Raw genomic sequence first — 19,229 nt, forward strand, 5'->3', positions numbered from 1 at the left:
CAAGGTATTCTTAGGGTTTTTAATGAGTATAAATTTTCTGGTCTCTAATTTGGTATGAGTTCTGACTGAAAGTTTTCCCACATTGACTACACTGATAAGGCTTCTTACCTGTGTGTATTTTTAAATGTAGAGCAAGAATTGAAAACCCACATTTATTACAATCATAGGGTTTCTAACCTGTATGTCTTCTCACATGCACAGTAAGAGATGAACTTTGAGAGGCTTTTCTATATACATTGCATTCATGTTTATGACCTGAATGAATTCTCACATGTACAATAAGTGGTGTTTTTTTGAGAAAAGGCTTGTCCACATTAATCACATTCATAGATTTTTCTCTTCGGTGTGAATGTTTTGATTTTTATGAGGTACTTCTGGCCAAAAGTTATGCCATGTTCACTACATTTAAAGGGTTTCTCTTCAATACAAATTTTCTCATGTTCAGTAAGGTTTGACTTGCCACTGAAGGTTTCCCCACACTCCTTACATATAAAGGGCTTCTCTTCCATGTGAGTTCTCTGCTGTCTGATGAGGTTTGTCTTTTGAATGAAAGCTTTTCCATAATCCTTACATTCAAATGGTTTCTCACCAATGTGAATCTTCTGATGGGTAAAGAGGTTTTCCTTTTGGCTCAATGCTTTTCCACATTCATTACATTCAAAAATCTTTTCTCTGGTATGAGTGTTTTGATGTTTAATGACATATTGCTTTTGGCTGAAGGCTTTCCTACATTCATTACATTCAGAATGTTTATCTCTAGTATAAAAATGTTCATGCTCATTGAGGTTTCATTTGTGGCTGAAGACTTTCCCACATACCTTACAGGCAAAGGGTTTTCCCCACTGTAAGTTCTCTGCTGACTGAGGTTTGAAATCTGAATGGATGCTTACCCACATTCACAGTTTCTCTCCAGTATGAATTTTTTTGATGAATGAGGATTTACCTTTGGCTTAAGATTTTTCTGCATTTCTTACATTTATAAGATTTTGCCCCTGCATTGCCTTACAAATGTAGAGTAAGAAATGAGATTCAAGAGAAAACTTTATCATATTCAGTACATTCAAAGGTTTCTCTCCCATATAATTTTCTAATGCTCAATGAAGTATTGTTACATGGACTGATTTCTCTCCAGTATGAATTTTCTTCTGCTCAATGAAATTTGTTATATAACTAAAGGTATTTCAATATTTCTTAGAAGCACAGGGTTTCTCTTGAGCATAACATCTACATTTAATGAAATAAGACATCAGTGAGAAAAGTTTCCACAAATTCAGTAAATCAAACGGGCTTCTCTCCACAGTGAATGCTCTATTATCAGTGGGGTTCAAATATTTTAATGGAGGATATTTTCATGTGGATTTACACTTTATGGGGGTTATTACTACAAGGGGTAAGCTGTCACAGAAAGATTTAGTGAATTAAATTGATGATTCTTTCCCACACAATTTTCTTCATAATGAAATAATTCTAAATCGCATTTCAAACTCTTACTGGGTGAATTCAAAGAGGGGTTGCCTTAAAAAAATTCTGAGGTCAGAGAAGTATTTTTCCAATTTTCTTATATCCGTTACCTTTTTCCTCAGTCTACTCTTTATTGGAGGTGGATGCAACTTGTATCCCAAGTCTTCTTGCCTCTGTATCTGCTATCTTCTTCTTCTTTTTTACTTTTCTTTCTTTACTGTATAATATAACTTATATACAAAGCAAAGAAAGAAAAAAGCAATAGCTTTCAAAACACTCTTCAACAAGTAGTTACAGGACAGCTCCCAGAATTTGTCATGGGATACCTTACCAGCACCTCAGTGTTTTCCTTCTAGTTGCTCTAGAATATAGGAGGCAAGAGGGAATAGATATTTTTTTATCATCACAATTGACTTTTTTTCTTTTTTGTGAAAAATAGCATATATATATAATAAATTTCAAACCACAGCGCAATTAGTTGTAGAACAGATTTCAGAATTTAGTATGGGTGGCAATTCCACAATTTTATGTTTTTACTTCTAGCTGCTGTAAGATACTGGAGACTAAAGAAATATCAACTTAATGGTTCAACAATCATATTCATTTTTTCATTAATTTTTTAATTTTTTAAAAATATAACAATAAACACAAACATTCTTAACATACGATCATTCCTTTCTACATATATAATCAGTAATTCACAGTATCATCACATAGTTGCATATTTATCATCATGATCATTTCTTAGAACATTTGCATCAATTCAGAAAAAAGAAAACAAAAAATTCACACATACTTTATCCCTTATCCCTCCCTTTCATTAATCACTAACATTTCAATCTACTAAATTTGTTTTAACTGTTGTTCCCTCTATTATTTATTTTTATTCCATATGTTTTACTCATCTGTTGATAAGGTAGATAAAAGGAGCATCACACTCAAGGTTTTCACGATCACACAGTCACATTGTGAAAGCTATTTCATTATTCAATCATCCTCAAGAAACATGGCTACTGGAACACAGTTCTGTATTTTCAGACAGTTCCCTCCAGCCTCTCCATTACATCTTGACTAACAAGGTGATATCTATTTAATGTGTAAGAATAACCTCCAGGATTACCTCTCAACTCTTTTTGGAATCTGTTGGCCATTGATACTTTATTTTGTCTCATTTTGCTCTCCCCCCTTTTGATCGAGAAAGTTTTCTCCATCTCTTGATGCTGAGTCCCTGATCATTCTAGGATTTCTGTCCAAAGTTGCCAGGAAGGTCCACACCCCTGGAAGTCATGTCCCACGTAGAGAGGGGGAGGGTGGTGAGTTTGCTGGTTGTGTTGGCTGGAGAGAGAGTCCACATCTGAGCAATAAAAGAGGTTTCCTTGGGGGTGACTCTTATGCCTAATTTTAAGTAGGGTTGACCAATCCTTTGTGGGGTTAAGTTTCATATGAACAAACCCCAACATTGGGGGCTCAGCCTATTGCTTTGTTTGTCCCCACTGCTTGTGAGAATATCAAGAATTCTCCACTTGGGAAAGTTGAATTTTCCCCCTTTCTCACCATTCACCAAGGGGACTTTACAAATACTTTTTTATTCACTATTCAAATCACTTGGGGCCTCACTCTGGACAAACCTACAAAATCTGATGCCCTACTCAATGTTCCATGTACTATGGTGTTCAATTAATCTGTCCACATAAGTTATATTAGGAAATGCACTATTCAAAATATAAATTTTGTACCAAATCAATATTTTTTACTTTAGTCTCACACATAAGTTAAAGTTTTAAAATATTAATTGCCACCTATTTTCAATACCCTGCAGTATTGACATTCCTTTGTTGTTCCTCATGCAAAAACATTTTAAACTTTGTACCTTTAGTCACTGTCATTATACACTCTAGGCATTCCTAGATTATACCATCTCAGTATTTATTGTATATCTTTCCTTCTGATTTCATTTGTGCCCTCAGGCTTCCCTCTATCATTCTCACATTCAGCTTCATTCAGTATTCTAACATAATTGTATTACACTTCGGTAGTATTGTGCTATCCATTTCTGAATTTTTACAATCAGTCCTATTGCACAATCTGTATCCCTCCAGCTCGAATTACACACTATCTCCCCTGTTTCTATCTCCTGATGTTATCTGTTACCAACTGAAGTTTTCCAGCTTCATTCACTAATGTCAGTTCATATCAATGAAACCATACAATATTTGACCTTTTGTTTCTGGCTAATCTCAGCATAATGTCCTTAATGTCCATCCATGCTGTTACGTACCTCATAACTTTATTCTGTGTTACAGCTGCATAATATTCCATCATATGCATATAGCACAGCTTGTTTAACCACTCATCTGTTGATGGGCATTTAGGCTGTTTCCATCTCTTGGCAATCGAAAATAATGCTGCTATAAACATTGGTGTGCAAATGTCCATTTGTGTCCTTGCCCTCATGTCCTCTGAGTAGATACCTAGCAATGGTATTGCTGGGTCATATGGCAATTTTATACTTATCTTCCTGAGGAACTGCCACACTGCCTTCCACAGCAGTTGCACCACTTGACATTCCTGCCAACAGTGGATAAGTGTGCCTCTTTCTCCACATCCTCTCCAGCACTTGTCATTTTCTGTTTTATTGATAATGGTCATTCTGGTGGGTGTGAGATGATGTCTCATTGTGGTTTTGATATGCGTTTCCCTAATAGCCAGGAAAGTTGAGCATCTTTTCATGTGCATTTTGGCCATTTGTATTTCCTCTTCTGAGAAGTGTCTGCTCATGTCTTTTGCCCATTTTATAATTGGGTTGTCTGTCTTTTTATTGTTGAGTTGAACAATCTCTTTATATATTCTGGATACTAGACCTTTATTTGATATGTCATTTCCAAATATTGTCTCCCATTGTGTAGGCTGTCTTTTTACTTTCTTGATGAAGTTCTTTGATGCACTAAAGTGTTTAATTTTGAGGAGTGTCCATTTCTTTCTTTCTGTCTTCAGTATTCGTGCTTTGGGTGTAAGGTCTAGGAAACCACCACCTATTATAAGATTTGTAAGATATTTCCCTATATTTTCTTCTATAAGTTTTATGGACTTAGATCTAATGTTTAGGTCTTTGATCCACTTTGAGTTAATTTTTATATAGGGTATGAGTTATGTATTCTCTTTCCTTCTTTTGCATGTGGATGTCCAGGTCTCTAGGCACCAAGTATTGAAGAGGTTGTTCTGTTCCAGGTGAGTTGGCTTGACTGCCTTATTTGTGCATAGATGAGAAGGTCCATATCTGAACACTCTATTTGATTCCATTGGTGAATATATCTATACTTATGCTGGTACCATGCTTTTTGACAATTGTAGCTTCATAATATGCCCTGAAGTCAGGCAACATGAGACCCCTGACTTCGTTTTTCTTTCTCAGGATACTTTTTGCTATTCAGGGCACCCTGCCCTTCCAGATAAATTTTGTCATTTGTTTTTCTATTTCTTAAAAGTAAGTTTTTGAGATTTAGTTGTTATTGCATTGAATCTGTAAATCAGTTTAGGTAGAATTGACATCTTAACTATATTTAGTGTTCCAATCCGTGAACATGGTATGCCATTCCATTTATTTAGTTCTTCTGTGATTTCTTTTAATAATTTATTGTAGTTTTCTTTATATAAGTCTTTTGTCTCTTTAGTTAAATTTATTCCTAAATATTTTATTCTTTTGGTTGCAATTGTAAATGTATTTTTTTCATGATTTTCCCCTCAGATTGTTCATTACTAGTGTATAGAAATATTACAGATTTTTGAGTGTTGATCCTGTAACCTGCCACTTTGCTGTATTCATTTATTAGCTCTTGTAGTTTTGCTGTGGATTTTTTTGGGTTTTCAACATGTAGTATCATAGCATCTGCAAAGGATGAGAATTTTACTTCTTCCTTTCCAATTTTGCTGCCTTGTATTTCTTTTTCTGGTCTAATTGCTCTGACTAGAACTTTCAACGCAATGTTAAATAACAATAGTGATCGTAGACATCCTTGTCTTGTTTCTGATCTTAGGGGTAAAGTTTTCAGGTTTTCCCCATTAAGGGTGATGTTAGCTATGGGTTTTTCATATATTCCCTTTATCATGTTGAGGAAGTTCCCTTCTAGTCCTACGATTTGAAGTGTTTTCAACAGGATGTTGAATTTTGTCAAATGTCTTTTCTCCATCAATCGAGATGATCCTGTGGTTTTTATGCTTTGATTTGTTGATATGGTGTATTACATTAATTGATTTTCTTATGTTGAACCATCCTTGCATACCTGGGATGAATCCTACTTGGTCATGGTGTGTAATTCTTTTAATGTGCTGCTGGATTTGATTTACTAGATTTTTTTGATTATTTTTACAACTATATTCATTAGAGAGATTGGTCTGTAGTTTTCTTTAATTCTAATATCTTTGTCTCACTTTGATGTGGGGGTGATGTGGGCTTTGTAGAATGAGTTAGGTTGCTTTCCCTCCTCTTCAATGTTTTTGAAGAGTTTGAGCAGAATTGGTACTAATTCTTTTTTGAATGTTTGGTAGAATTCACATGTGAAGCTGTCTGGTCCTGAACTTTTCTTTTTAGGGAACTGCTTAATAACTCATTCAGTTTCTTTACTTGTGGTTAGTTTGTTGAGGTCATCTATTTCTTCTTGAGTCAATGTTGGGTTGTTCATGCCTTTCTAGGAAGTTGTCCATTTCATCTACATTGTTGAGTTTATTAGCATAAAGCTGTTCATAGTATCCTCTCATTGCTTCCTTTATTTCTGTGGCGTCAGTGGTTATGTCTCCTCTTCCAGTTCTGATTTTGTTTATTTGCATCCTCTCTCTTCTTTTTGTCACTCTCGTTAAGGGTCCATCAATCTTATTGATTTTCGCATGGAACCAACTTCTGGTTTGTTGATTTTTCTCAGTTGTTTTCATGTTCTCATTTTCACTTATTTCTGCTCTAATCTTCATTATTTCTTTCCTTTTGCTTGCTTTGGTGTTAGTTTGCTGTTCTTTCTCCAGTTCTTCCAAGTGGACAGTTAATTCCTCAATTTTTGCTCATTCTTCTTTTTTTTAAAATTTATTTATTAATTAAAAAATTTAACAAACCAAATAAAACATTAACATATATAATCAGCAATTCACAATATTATCAGTTAGTTGCATATTCATCATTTCTTAGAACATTTGCATCAATTCAGAAAAAGAAATAAAAAGACAACAGAAAAAGAAATAAAATGAAAACAGAAAAAAAGATTATACCTACCATTCCTCTTACCCCTCGCTTTCATTGATCACTAGCATTTCAAACTAAATTGACAAGGTGGATAAAAGGAGCATCAGACACAAGGTTTTCACAATCACACAGTCACATTGTGAAAGCTCTATCATTATTCAATCATCCTCAAGAAACATGGCTACTGGAGCACAGCTCTACATTTTCAGGCAATTCCCTCCAGCCTCTCCATTTCATCTTGAACAACAAGGTATATCTACTTAATGTGTAAGAATAACTGCCAGGATAACCTCTCGACTCTGTTTGGAATCTCTCAGCCATTGACACTTTGGCTCATTTCACTCTTCCCCCTTTTGGTTGAGAAGGTTTTCTCAATCCCTTCATGCTAAGTCTCAGTTCATTCTAGGGTTTTTCTCAGTCCCTTGATGCTGAGTCTCAGCTCATGCTAGGATTTCTGTCCCACATTGCCAGGAAGGTCCACACCCCTGGGAGTCATGTCCCATGTAGACAGGGGGAGGGTGGTGAGATTGCTTATTGTGTTGGCTGGAGAGAGAAGCCACATCTGAGCAACAAAAGAGGCTCTCTCAGGGGTGACTTTTAGGCCTAAGTTTTAAGTAGACTTGACCTATCCTTTTTGGGGTTAAGTTTCATATGAACAAACCCCAAGACTGGGGGCTCAGCCTATAGCTTTGGTTGTCCATACTGCTTGTGGGAATATCAATAATTCAACTTGGGAAGGTTGAATTTTCCCCCATTCTCACCATTCCCCAAAGGGGACTTTGCAAATACTTTTCCACTCACTGATTGAATCACTCTGGGATTCATCAGGGTATCACTCTGGACAAACCAACAACATCTCATGTCCTACCCAAGATTCCAAGTACTTAGGGTGTTCAATCAAACTATCTACATAAGTTATATTAGGAAATGCACTAATGAAAATATAAATTTTGTACCAAATAAACATTTTTTGCTTTAGTCTCACACAGAAGGTATCATTTTAAAATATTAATTACCATCTATGTTAAGCACCCTGCAATAATGACATTCCTTTGTTCTTCCTCATACACAAACGTTTAAAAAATTTGTATATTTAGTCACTATTATTATATACTCTAGGCATTCCTAGATTATACCATCTTAATCTTTAACATCTATCTTTCCTTCTGATTTCATTTATGCCCCCAGACCTCCTCCCTCTTATCATTCTCACACGCGGCTTCATTCAGTGTTTTAACATAATTGTATTATAGTTACGTAGTATTGGGCTGTCCATTTCTGAGTTTTTGTATTCAGTCCTGTTGCACAGTCTATATCCCTTCAGCTCCAATTACCCAATATCTTACCCTATTTCTATCTCCTGATGAACAGTGTTCTTTTTTAATACAGGCATTTAAGGCAATAAATTTCCCTCTTAGAACTGCCTTTGCTGCATCCCATATGTTTTTTAATTAATTAAAAAAATTAACAACAAACAGAGCATTAAGATATCATTCCATTTTACATATACAATCAGCAATTCCCAATATCATCACATAGTTGCATATTCATCATTTCTTAGAACATTTGTATCGATCCAGGAAAAGAAACAAAAAGACATGAGAAAAAGAAACAAAAAACAACAGAGAAAAAAAAAAGACCATACATACCATACCCCTCACCCCTCACCCCCATCTACCACTAGCACTTCAAACCAAATTCACCTCAACATTTGTTACCCCTATCATCCATCCCCACTCCATATGTTCTACTCCTCCATCGACACGGCAGACAAAAGGAGCACCAGACACAAGGTTTCCACATTCACAGAGTCACATTGTGAAAGCTATATCATTGTTCAATCATCATCAAGAAACATGGCTACTGGAACACAGCTCTACATTTTCAGGCAGTTCCCTCCAGCCTCTCCACTACATCTTGAATAACAAGGTGATATCTACTTAATGCATAAGAATAACCTCCAGGATAACCTCTCGAATCTGGAATCTCTCAGCCATTGACACTTTGGCTCATTTCACTCTTCCCCCTTTTGGTTGAGAAGGTTTTCTCAATCCCTTCATGCTAAGTCTCAGCTCATTCTAGGGTTTTTCTCAGTCCCTTGATGCTGAGTCTCAGCTCATTCCAGGATCTCTGTCCCACGTTGCCAGGAAGGTCCACACCCCTGGGAGTCATGTCCCATGCAGAGAGGGGGAGAGTGGTGAGACTGCTTGTTGTGTTGGCTGGAGGGAGAGGCCACATCTGAGCAACAAAAGAGGCTCTCTCGGGGGTGACTTTTAGGCCTAAGTTTTAAGTAGACTTGACCTGTCCTTTTTGGGGTTAAGTTTCATATGAACAAACCCCAAGACTGGGGGCTCAGCCTATAGCTTTGGTTGTCCACACCGCTTGTGAGAATATCAAGAATTCGACTTGGGGAAGTTGAATTTCCCCCCGATCTCACCATTCCCCAAAGGGGACTTTGCAAATACTTTTCCACTCACTGATCAAATCACTCTGGGATTCATCGGGGCATCACTCTGGACAAACCAACAACATCTCATGTCCTACCTGAGATTCCAAGTACTTATGACGTTCAATCAAACTATCTACATAAGTTATATTAGGAAATGCTCTAGTCAAAATATAAATTTTGTAACAAATAAACATTTTTTGCTTTGGTCTCACACATTAGGTGACGTTTTAAAATATTAATTACCATCTATGTTAAGCACCCTGCAATAATGACATTCCTTTGTTCTTCCTCATGCAAAAACATTTTTAAAATTTGTACATTGTACATTTCACTATTGTTATACATTCTAGGCATTCCTAGATTATACCATCTCAATCTTTAACATCTGTCTTTCTTTCTGATTTCATTTATGTCCCCAGCCCTCCTCCCTCTATCATTCTTCCATGCGGCTTCATTCAGTGTTTTAACATAATTGTATTACAGTTAGGTAGTATTGTGCTGTCCATTTCTGAGTTTCTGTGTTCAGTCCTGTTGCACAGTCTGTATCCCTTCAGCTCCAATTACCCAATATCTTACCCTATTTCTATCTCCTGATGTGCAGTCTTCTTTTTTAATACAGGCATTTAAGGCAATAAATTTCCCTCTTAGCATTGCCTTTGCTGCATCCCATAAGTTTTGATATGTTATGTTGTCATGTTCGTTTGCCTCGAGATATTTACTGATTTCTTCCTTGACCCACTGGTTGTTTAAGAGTATGTTTTTGAGCCTCTATATATTTGTGAATTTTCTGGCACTCTGCCTATTATTTATTTTCCAACTTCATTCCTTTATGATATGAGGAAATTTTTCGTATGATTTCGATCTTTTTAAATTTATTGAGACTTGCTTTGTGACCCAGCGTATGGTCTATCCTTGAGAATGATCCATGAGCACTTGAGAAAAAGGTGTATCCTGCTTTTCTGGGCTGTAATGTTCTATAAATGTCTAATAAGTCCTGCTCTTTTATTGTATTATTCAAATTCTCTGTTTCTCTAATGATCCTCTGTCTAAATGTTCTGTGCATTGATGAGAATGGGGAATTGAACTCTCCAACTATTATGGTAGATATGACTATTTCTTTTTTCAGTGTTTTCTTCATGTATTTTGGAGCATTCTGGGTTGGTGCATAAATATTCATGATTTTTATGTCTTCTTGTTCTTTCCTTTTATCAATACATAGTGTCCTTTGTCTCTTTTAACTGTTTTACATTTGAAGTCTAATTTGTTGGATATTAGTATCGCTACTCCTGCTCTTTTCTGATTGTTATTTGCATGAAATATCTTTCCCCAACCTTTCAACCTATGTTTATCCTTGGGTCTAAGATGTGTTTCCTGTAGAGAGCATATAGATGGGTCCTGTTTTTAAATTCATTCTACCAGTTTATGTCTTTTGATTGGGGCATTTAATCCATTAACATTTAGTGTTACTACTGTACAGGCAGTTCTTTCTTCTACCATTTTGCCTTTTGGATTTTATATGTCATATCTAATTTTCCTTCTTTTTCCATTACTCATAGTCTTCGTGTGTACACTCTTCTCCATACCTCTCTCTCCTGTCTTTTCCTATCTGTCTCTAGTGCTCCGTTCAGTATTTCTTGCAGAGGTGGTCTCTTGGTCTCAAATTCTCTTAGTAATATTTTGTTTGAAAATGTTTTAATTTCCCCCTCATTTTTGAAGGACAATTTAGCTGGATATAGAATTCTGGATTGGTAGTTTTTCTCTTTTAGTAATGTAAATATGTCATCCCACTGTCTTCTGGCCTCCATGGTTTCTGCTGAGAAATCTACGCATACTCTCATTGGGCTTCCCTTTTATGTGATGGATTGCTTTTACCTTGCTGCATTCAAGATTCTCTTTCTCTTTGACCTCTGACATTCTGATTAGTAAGTGTCTTGCAGTATATCTATTTGGATGTATTCTGTTTGGGGTGCACTGCACTTCTTGGATCTGTAATTTTAAGTGTTTTATAAGAGTTGGAAAATTTTCAGTGACAATTTCCTCCATTAGTTGTTCTCCTCCTTTCCCCTTCTCTTCTCCTTCCGGGACACCCTCAACATGTATATTGGTGTGCTTCATGTTGTCATTCAATACCATGAGTCCCTCCTCATATTTTTCCGTTCTTTTCCCTATATTTTCTTTTGCATGTTGGATTTCAGATGTCCCATCCTCCAGTTCACTAATCCTATCTTCTGTGTTTTGAAATCTGACATTGTAGGTTTCCATTGTTTTTTCATCTCTTCTACTGCCGTGATTTGTTTTTCAGACTTTTGATTTTTTCTTTTTGTTCTTTCCTTGCATTCTCTAGATCCTTCCTCAGTTTAGTGATTTGATTTTTGATAAGGTTTTCCATGTCTGTTTGAACATTCTGAATTAATTGTTTCAGCTCCCTTATCTCATTTGAATTGTTGGTTTTTTTCTTTGACTGGGCCATATCTTCAGTTTTCCTAGTATGAGTCATTTTTTTTTGCTGGCATCTAGGCATGTAATGACCTTAGTTTATTCTGAAGATTGTTTTCACTTTTTTTTACCTGGGATTTTCTTGCTGGATGACTTTGTTGTCTATCTCTTCTTTGACCTTCTGTTTATCTTATTCTGTACCTCCAACTTAGATTCTGTTTAATAGATAAGATTTTTTTCAGTTCTTCTTTTCTTGTTTCTTGCACTGCATGTATGGTGTCTTAACCCCCTCCATGCTTACGGGGGTGTACTTAGGTATTATAGACCCAAGTGAGATTTTCCCAAACCAAACTAACCTCCTCTCAGTAGGAAAGATTCATTTGTCTCAGTTTTCCCTGAGGGTGAGACCCAGTAGATTGAAAAGCTTTCCTGTGAATCCTCTGGACTCTGTATTTTCCCTATCTTGCCCGGTATGTGGCCCTTTTCTCTCTGCTGGTCCCACCAGCATAAGGTGATGCAGTATCTTAAAAACTTCAGCAGAATCTCCCTGCTAGAGTGTGTTTGAGATAGAGGAGAGGTTGTAGACTGGCTTTAATGGCTTCACTTTTCTAGACCTTTTGGTCTGAATTCCTTGAGGGAGGGAATCCAGCTGTGCTGGGCCCCACCTCTCTCCCGTGGAAGACACAGTCTGCAGACAAACACTCAAACAAGCTTAATTCTGAATATGCCTGGGTCAGATGGAACCTGAAAAACTTGCAGCTGTATCCAGAGTCAAGTCAAAAAACACAGCCACAAAAAAGAAAGAGAAAAATCCTTTTCAGAGTGGGACTCCTATTCCTTGGGTTTGCCAATCAACAGCTTAAGTTGCTATGTTGCTTTGTGTACCTTCAGGTCCTGTGTGCCCCCTCCTTTCCTTTAGGGCCCAGACCCTTTCAAGCTTTATGTGTTGTCCAATCCAAAAAAACCTGTTTCTTTTTTTCTTTTTTCTTTTCCATCATCAGCCCTGCCCCCTCTGTACTGGGGCAAAAACCAGGAACCTCCACTTTGACTTGAGGTTAAGCTGAGCTGGGGGCCTATTTATTTTATTAATTAATTAATTTTTTGTTTATGATACATAATCACATACAAACACAAACATTCTTATCATATGATCATTCCGTTCTTCTTATGTAATCAGTAACTCACTATCATCACGTAGTTGTATATTCATCATCATTATCCTTTTTTAGAACATCTGCATCAATTCAGAAAAACAATAGAAAGAAAACATAAAAAATATTCATACATTCCATACCCCTTACCCCTCCCCATCACCAATCACCATACGGTCATAGTTTTAGTTGTCAGAATTTGTTAATTAATTCCACAATTGGAGTTTGGTTGCACTCAGCCCCTGCTGCTGGTAAAGTTTCTTTCCTGTCCCCTCTGGGAGGCAGCCTGTTGGAGAGGGGCACTGGCCACCACATCTTGGGGAACTCATGAATCTGGTATGTACTTGCAGCTGGTCCAGACTGGGTACACTGTGTGTCTGATCAAAGACATGTCCCTGGCAGTTGTTCTGTACTGTTCCTGGCTATGTACTAGCTGCTCAGGAGGATGAACTAAATCCCATATCTCATTAAGCTACCATCTTGGCCCCTCTCTTCTCTCTTTTGTGACACTTTTGATATATAAAGTGTTCAATTTTGAGGAGGTCCCATTTATTTCTTTTTACTCTGTTGCTTGTTCTTTGTTTGTAACCATTGTGTTACACAAGATCCTGAAGATGTTTCCCTACATTTTCTCTTAGGAGTTTTCTAGTCCTGGCCCTTGTATTTAAGGTCTTTCATCCATTTTAGGTTAACTTTTGTGTATGGTGTGAGATAGCGGTCCACTTCCATTCTTTTGCACAGGAATAGTAAGTTCTCCCTGCATGATTTGTTGAAGAGGCTATTCTTTCCCAATTTTGAGGATTAGGCAGCCTTGGATTTGTTGAAGAGGCTATTCTTTCCCAATTTTGAGGATTAGGCAGCCTTGTTAAAAATCCATGGATTGTGAAGGTTTATTTCTGGACTTTCAGTTCAATTCAATTTGTCTATATATCTATACTTGTGTCAAGACTCTCATGCTGTTTTGACCACTGTATCTTTGTAATAAGCTTTAAAATCTGGAAATGGGTGTCCTCCAAGTTCATTATTCTTTTCAATATGTTATTCGACAATTTGGAGTTCATTACCCTTCCAGATAAATTTGATGGGTGGCTTTTCATTTATGTAAAGTAGGCTTTTGGAATTTTCATTGGGATTGCATTGAATCTGTAACCATTTTGAGTAGAATTGGTATCTTAATGATATTTAGACTTTTAATACATGAACATGGAGTGTTCTTCCATTCATTTAGTTCTTCTTTGATTTCTTTTAGCAATATTTTGTTGTTTTCTCAGTACAATTCATTTACATCCTTGGTTATATTTATTCTTAGACATTTGGTTCTTTTAGTGCTATTATCACTGGAATTTTTTTTCCTGATTTCCTCCTCAGATTGCTCATTCTTTGGTACAGAAACATACTCATTTTTACATTGATCTTGTACCCTGCCACTTTGAAGAATTTTTATATTAGGTCTAGTAACTTTGTTGTAGACGTTTCGGGACTTTCTATACATAAGGTCATGTTATCTGCAAATAGTTACAATTTTACTTCTTCCTTTCCAATTTGGATTCCTTTTATTTCATTTTGTTGCTTAACTGCTTTGCTAGAACTTCCAGTACTTTGTTGAATAACAGTGGTGACTGTGGGCATCCTTGTCTTTCCAGTTTTTGGATAGAAAGGTTTCAGTCTACCACCATTGTATATGATTGTGCTGGTTTGAACCTCTCAGGTACCCCAGAAAAGCCATGTCAATTTCCCTAATCCAATCTTATAGTGGTAGCCATGTTTTTTTTTAAATTCAGTATCGTTGGGTGGAAAGTTTTGAAATGCTTTCCATGGACATGTGTCAAACCCAGTTGTGGGTGTGACCCTTTGATTAGATAGTGATGTGACTGCCCATTGAAGATGGTGTCAATTAATTTATGGAATCCTTTAAAAGGTGAGACATTTTGGAGATAACACTGTTGCTTCAGAGCCAAAAGAGACACTGACATTTGAAGATGCTTGGAGTGCCAACAGAGAGAGCAGATGCCTAGCCATGAAATTTTTGGAGATGTAGAGCCCAGCAGATGTTGCCATTTGCCTTCCCATGAGATACTAAGCAAGCAAGAACCTAGAGTTGTTTCCCAGAGGAGCTAAGTGAAGGCCCACAGATGCTTAGAGAGGAAAACAGTGGCATTAGAAGCTGGAAGCAACAGAACCTGGAACAATGACTGGCAGATGCCATCCATGTGCCTTCCCATGTGACAGACATTTACCTCCTTGAATCAAGGCATCTTTTTCTGGATTATTTAGTTTGGACATTTTTTTGGCTTAGAGCCATAAACTTGTAACTTAATGAATTCCCTTTTTAAAAGCCATTCATTCCCTTTTTAAAAGCCATTCATGGGTGGGCCATGGTGGCTCAGCAGGTAGAGTTCTTGCCTGCCATGCCAGAGACCCAGGTTCAATTCCTGGTGGTTAGCCACACACACACACATACACACACACACAGACACACACACACACACATAAAGAAGAAGAAGAAAACAAACCCATTATTTTCTGGTATATGGCATTCCAATAGCATTTAACAAACTGTTCTAGTTTGCTAGCTGCCGGAATGCAACACATCAGAGATGGATTGGCTTTTAATAAAAGGGGATTTATTTTGTTGGTTCTTCAGAGGAAAGGCAGCTAACTTTCCACTGAGGTTCTTTCTTACGTGGAAGGCAGAAGATGGTCTCTGCTGGTCTTCTCTCCAGGCCCCTGGGTTCCAACAACTTTCCCCGGGGTGACTTCTTTCTGCATCTCCAAAGGCCTGGGCTGAGCTGCTAGTGCTGAGATGAGGAATGCCGAGCTGCTAGCAGTGCTACGTTGCAATCTCCCATTTAAGCACCAGCCAATTAAGTCAAACATCACTCATTGCAGCAGACACGCCTCCTAGCTGGCTGTAGATGTAATTGGCAACAGATGAGGTTCACGCACCATTGGCTTATGTCTGCAGCAACAAGACTAGGTATGCTCACCTGGCCAAGTTGACAACTGAATCTAACTAACACACAAACCAATAAATATTTTCGTACTGAGAGTGAGGTGTGGCAGTTTCCAAATACCAAACATGTTGGAATGGCTTTTTATATGGATAAAGTGAAGACTGGAAGAATTCTGAGGAGGTGAAAAGCAAAGGCTGGATTGTTGTGAAGTCACTATTCATAGAAGTGAGAACCCTATCAATACTTCTTTTGAGGCTTTAGACAGAAATGATGCATGTGTTATTGCAAACTGGAAGAAAGGTGACCCGTGGCTTAAGGTGGCAGAGAAGTTGACAGACTTACATGCTGGTGTTAGATAGAAGGCAGAATTTGAGAACAGTGAACTTGGGTACTTAACTGAAGAGATTCCCAAACTAAATATGGAAAATGCAGTCTGCTTTCTCCTTGCAGCTTATAGTAAAATGTGACAGTAAAAATTGAGAACTGAACTCTGTGCTACAGAGGAACAGAAATTAATGGTCTGGAAAATTCTGGGCTTCCTGAAAGTGAGACCCCAGAGAATAGGCTGCCACGTGAGGATTTCACCAGTTAGCCATTTCAGAAAAAGCCAAAATTGTAAATGGAGTTATCCAGAAAGGATCTATGGGAGGTCCTATTATCTGATGGGTGTGACCTGTGTGTTCCTCATGGAAAACCAACAAGTTTCTTATTAGACCTGCATAAACAGAACCACAGGCATTCTGGACTTAAAGGGACAGATTGAAGGAAAAATTATTCAGAGGCAGAATGATGCAAGCTAAGGTTTGGAACCAGGCAGTCTTGGGTTAGGAGAGTGGGCACACTATACATGTCAAGAGGGTGAGTTTGCACCAGAAGCAGAGGGTGGGCCTTCTGCTTCATTGCTCGAGAAGAGTTTTGCCATCTCAGGCCTTTGAGAGGGTAGAGCAAATTTCCCTTCCCAGGAATTGGGGGGAGCCCAGTGATCTCTCCATTGTTTTGAGGGGATTGAGAGTGTGCCCTGGAGATGGCAGAGAACCAGGGTGCTGCCCTGATGCTTGGAGAGGATGGAGCAAGTAAAACATGGTCCTCCCAATCTTCCTTAGTTTTAGAACCCTCACCTCAGCATCTGCAGAGAGCAGGACCCCTGTGTAAGCCCTCAGAAAGGGTGGGAATGCCACTTTCTAAAGCCCCAAGGATAATTTACTCTTAGACTTTGAAATCTAATTGAGTTTGCCCTGTAGGTTTCTGGAACTGTTTGGGTCCAGTGATCTCTGTGTTCCTTCCAATTTCTCTATATGGAAATGGGAACATGTATCCTATGACTGTTACTCTTTTGTATATTGACAGCAGATAACTTGTTTTAAATTTCACAGGACCAGGCGGGCCACAGTGGCTCAGCAGGCAGCAATGCTTTGCCCGCCATGCCAGAGGACCCGGGTTCGATTCCCGGTGCCTGCCCATGTAAAAAAAATAATAAAAAAAAAATTTCACGGGACCACAGCCAGAAGAGAATTTTGCCTTGGGATGGACCATGCCTAGTAACTGATTTTGATGAGATTTTGTACTGTTTTTTACTTTATATTTTATTTGCATTGTTACTGAAGTGGTTCAAGGCTTTTGTAATATTGTGATGGAATGAATGTATTTTTTTAATCACATAGTTGCATATTCATCATCAAGATCATTTCTTGGAACATTTGCATCTATTCAGAAAAAGAAATAAAAAGAAAACAAAAAAATTCGTACATACCATACCCCTTACCTCTCCCTTTCATTGATCACTAGCATTTCAATCTAAATTTATTTTAACATTTGTTCCCCATGTTATTTATTTTTATTCCATATGTTTTACTCATCTGTTGATAAGGTAGATAAAAGGAGCATCAGACACTAGGTTTTCATAATCACATAGTCATATTGTGAAAGCTATATCATTATACAATCATCTTCAAGAAACACTGCTACTGGAACACAGCTCTACATTTTCAGGCAGTTCCCTCCAGCCTCTCCATTAGATCTTGACTATCAAGGTGATCCCTATTTAATGTGTTAGAATAACCTCCAGGATAACCTCTCAACTCTGGAGTCTCAGCCATTGGCACTTTATTTTGCTCCTTCCTGATCCAATCTCGTAAGGGCAGCCATATGTCTTTTAATCCTGATTGTTCAAAATGATGGGCTGGAAACTTTGGATTGTTTCTATGGAGTTGTGACCCACTCAGTTGTAATTGGGACCTTTTGTTTGGATTGTTTCCATGGAGATGTGGCACACCCAGTTGTGAGAGTGTCCTTTTGATTGGATGGCAATGTGACTGCACCCATCCAAGGTGAGCCTCGATTAGTTTACTGGAGTCCATTAAGGGAGGAAACGTTTTGGAGAAAATGCAGTTGCTTCAGAGCTGAAAGAGACACAGACATTTGAAGATGTTTAGAGTGCCAACAGAGAGATCAGATGCCTAGACATGGATGTTTGGAAAAGAGCCCAGCAGAGATTGCCATGTGCCTTCCCATGAAATGCTAAGCAAGCCAGAACCCAGAGTTATGTCCTGGAGGAACTAAATGAAGGTGCTCAGACACTTAGGGAGGAAAACACTACCACCAGAATCTGGAAGCTTTGGAACAAGAAACAAGGACCAGCAAATGCCAGCCATATGCCTTCCCATGTGACAGATTTCTGCCTTCCTTAAGTCAAGGCATTTTTCTCTGGATGCCTTAGTTTGAACATTTTCATGGCCTTAGAAATGTAAACTTGCAACATAATAAATTCCCTTTTTAAAGGCCATTCCATTTCTGGCATATTGCGTTCTGCTGGCAGTTAGCAAACCAATACAATGATACTAGCTGTGGTTTTTTCATATATGCCCTTTATCCTGTTGAGGAAGTGCCCTTATATTCATGTTTTTCTAGGTACTTTTACCAAGAAAGGATATGGGATTTTGTCAAATATCTTTCTGCATCAACTGAGATGATCATGAGCTTTTCCCCCTTTATTTTGTTAATGTGGTGCATTATATTGATTTTCTTATGTTGAACCACCTATGCATACCTGGTATGAATTCACTTGATTATGTTGTATAATTTCTTTGATGTGCTTTTGGATTCAATTTGCATGTATTTTGCTGAGGGTTTTTGCATTTATATTCATGAGAGAAAGTGATCTGTAATTTTCTTTTCTTGTAGCATCTTTTCTAGCTTTGATATTAGACTGATGTTGGCTTCATAGAATGAGTTAGGTAATTGTATTAGTCAGGTATCTGTAGAGAAACAAAACCAATAGGTGATATCTGTAAATGTGAGATTTATAAGTGTCTCATGCAACTGTGGGAGCATAAGAGTTCAAAATCGATAGGGTTGGCCACAAGCTGGCAGTTCCAGTGAAGGTCCTCTGTGAACTCCCCAGGAGAGGGTGGCTGGCTGAAGCATAAAAGACAGATGCTATCTTCTGAATTTTCTGTAAAAGCCTTCTAGTGATTAGATGAAGTGCCACTCATTGCAGAATACACTGCTCTTAGCCAACTGTGATGTAATCAGCTGTGGATGCAATCAATGTA

General features: G+C 37.8%; 1 protein-coding gene and 1 pseudogene across 5 annotated transcripts in view; one reads left to right on the forward strand and one right to left on the reverse strand.

Annotated features, from left to right (window-relative positions):
- Positions 1-19,229, forward strand: part of ZC4H2 (zinc finger C4H2-type containing) — a 113,936-nt gene that overhangs the window by 27,105 nt on the left and 67,602 nt on the right. The gene's annotated exons all lie outside the window — the stretch shown is intronic.
- LOC143670994 (uncharacterized) overlaps positions 20-19,229 on the reverse strand; it is a 37,192-nt pseudogene continuing 17,982 nt past the window's right edge.

This window comes from Tamandua tetradactyla, chromosome X (assembly GCF_023851605.1).
Source record: "Tamandua tetradactyla isolate mTamTet1 chromosome X, mTamTet1.pri, whole genome shotgun sequence".
Taxonomy (NCBI): Eukaryota; Metazoa; Chordata; class Mammalia; order Pilosa; family Myrmecophagidae; genus Tamandua; species Tamandua tetradactyla.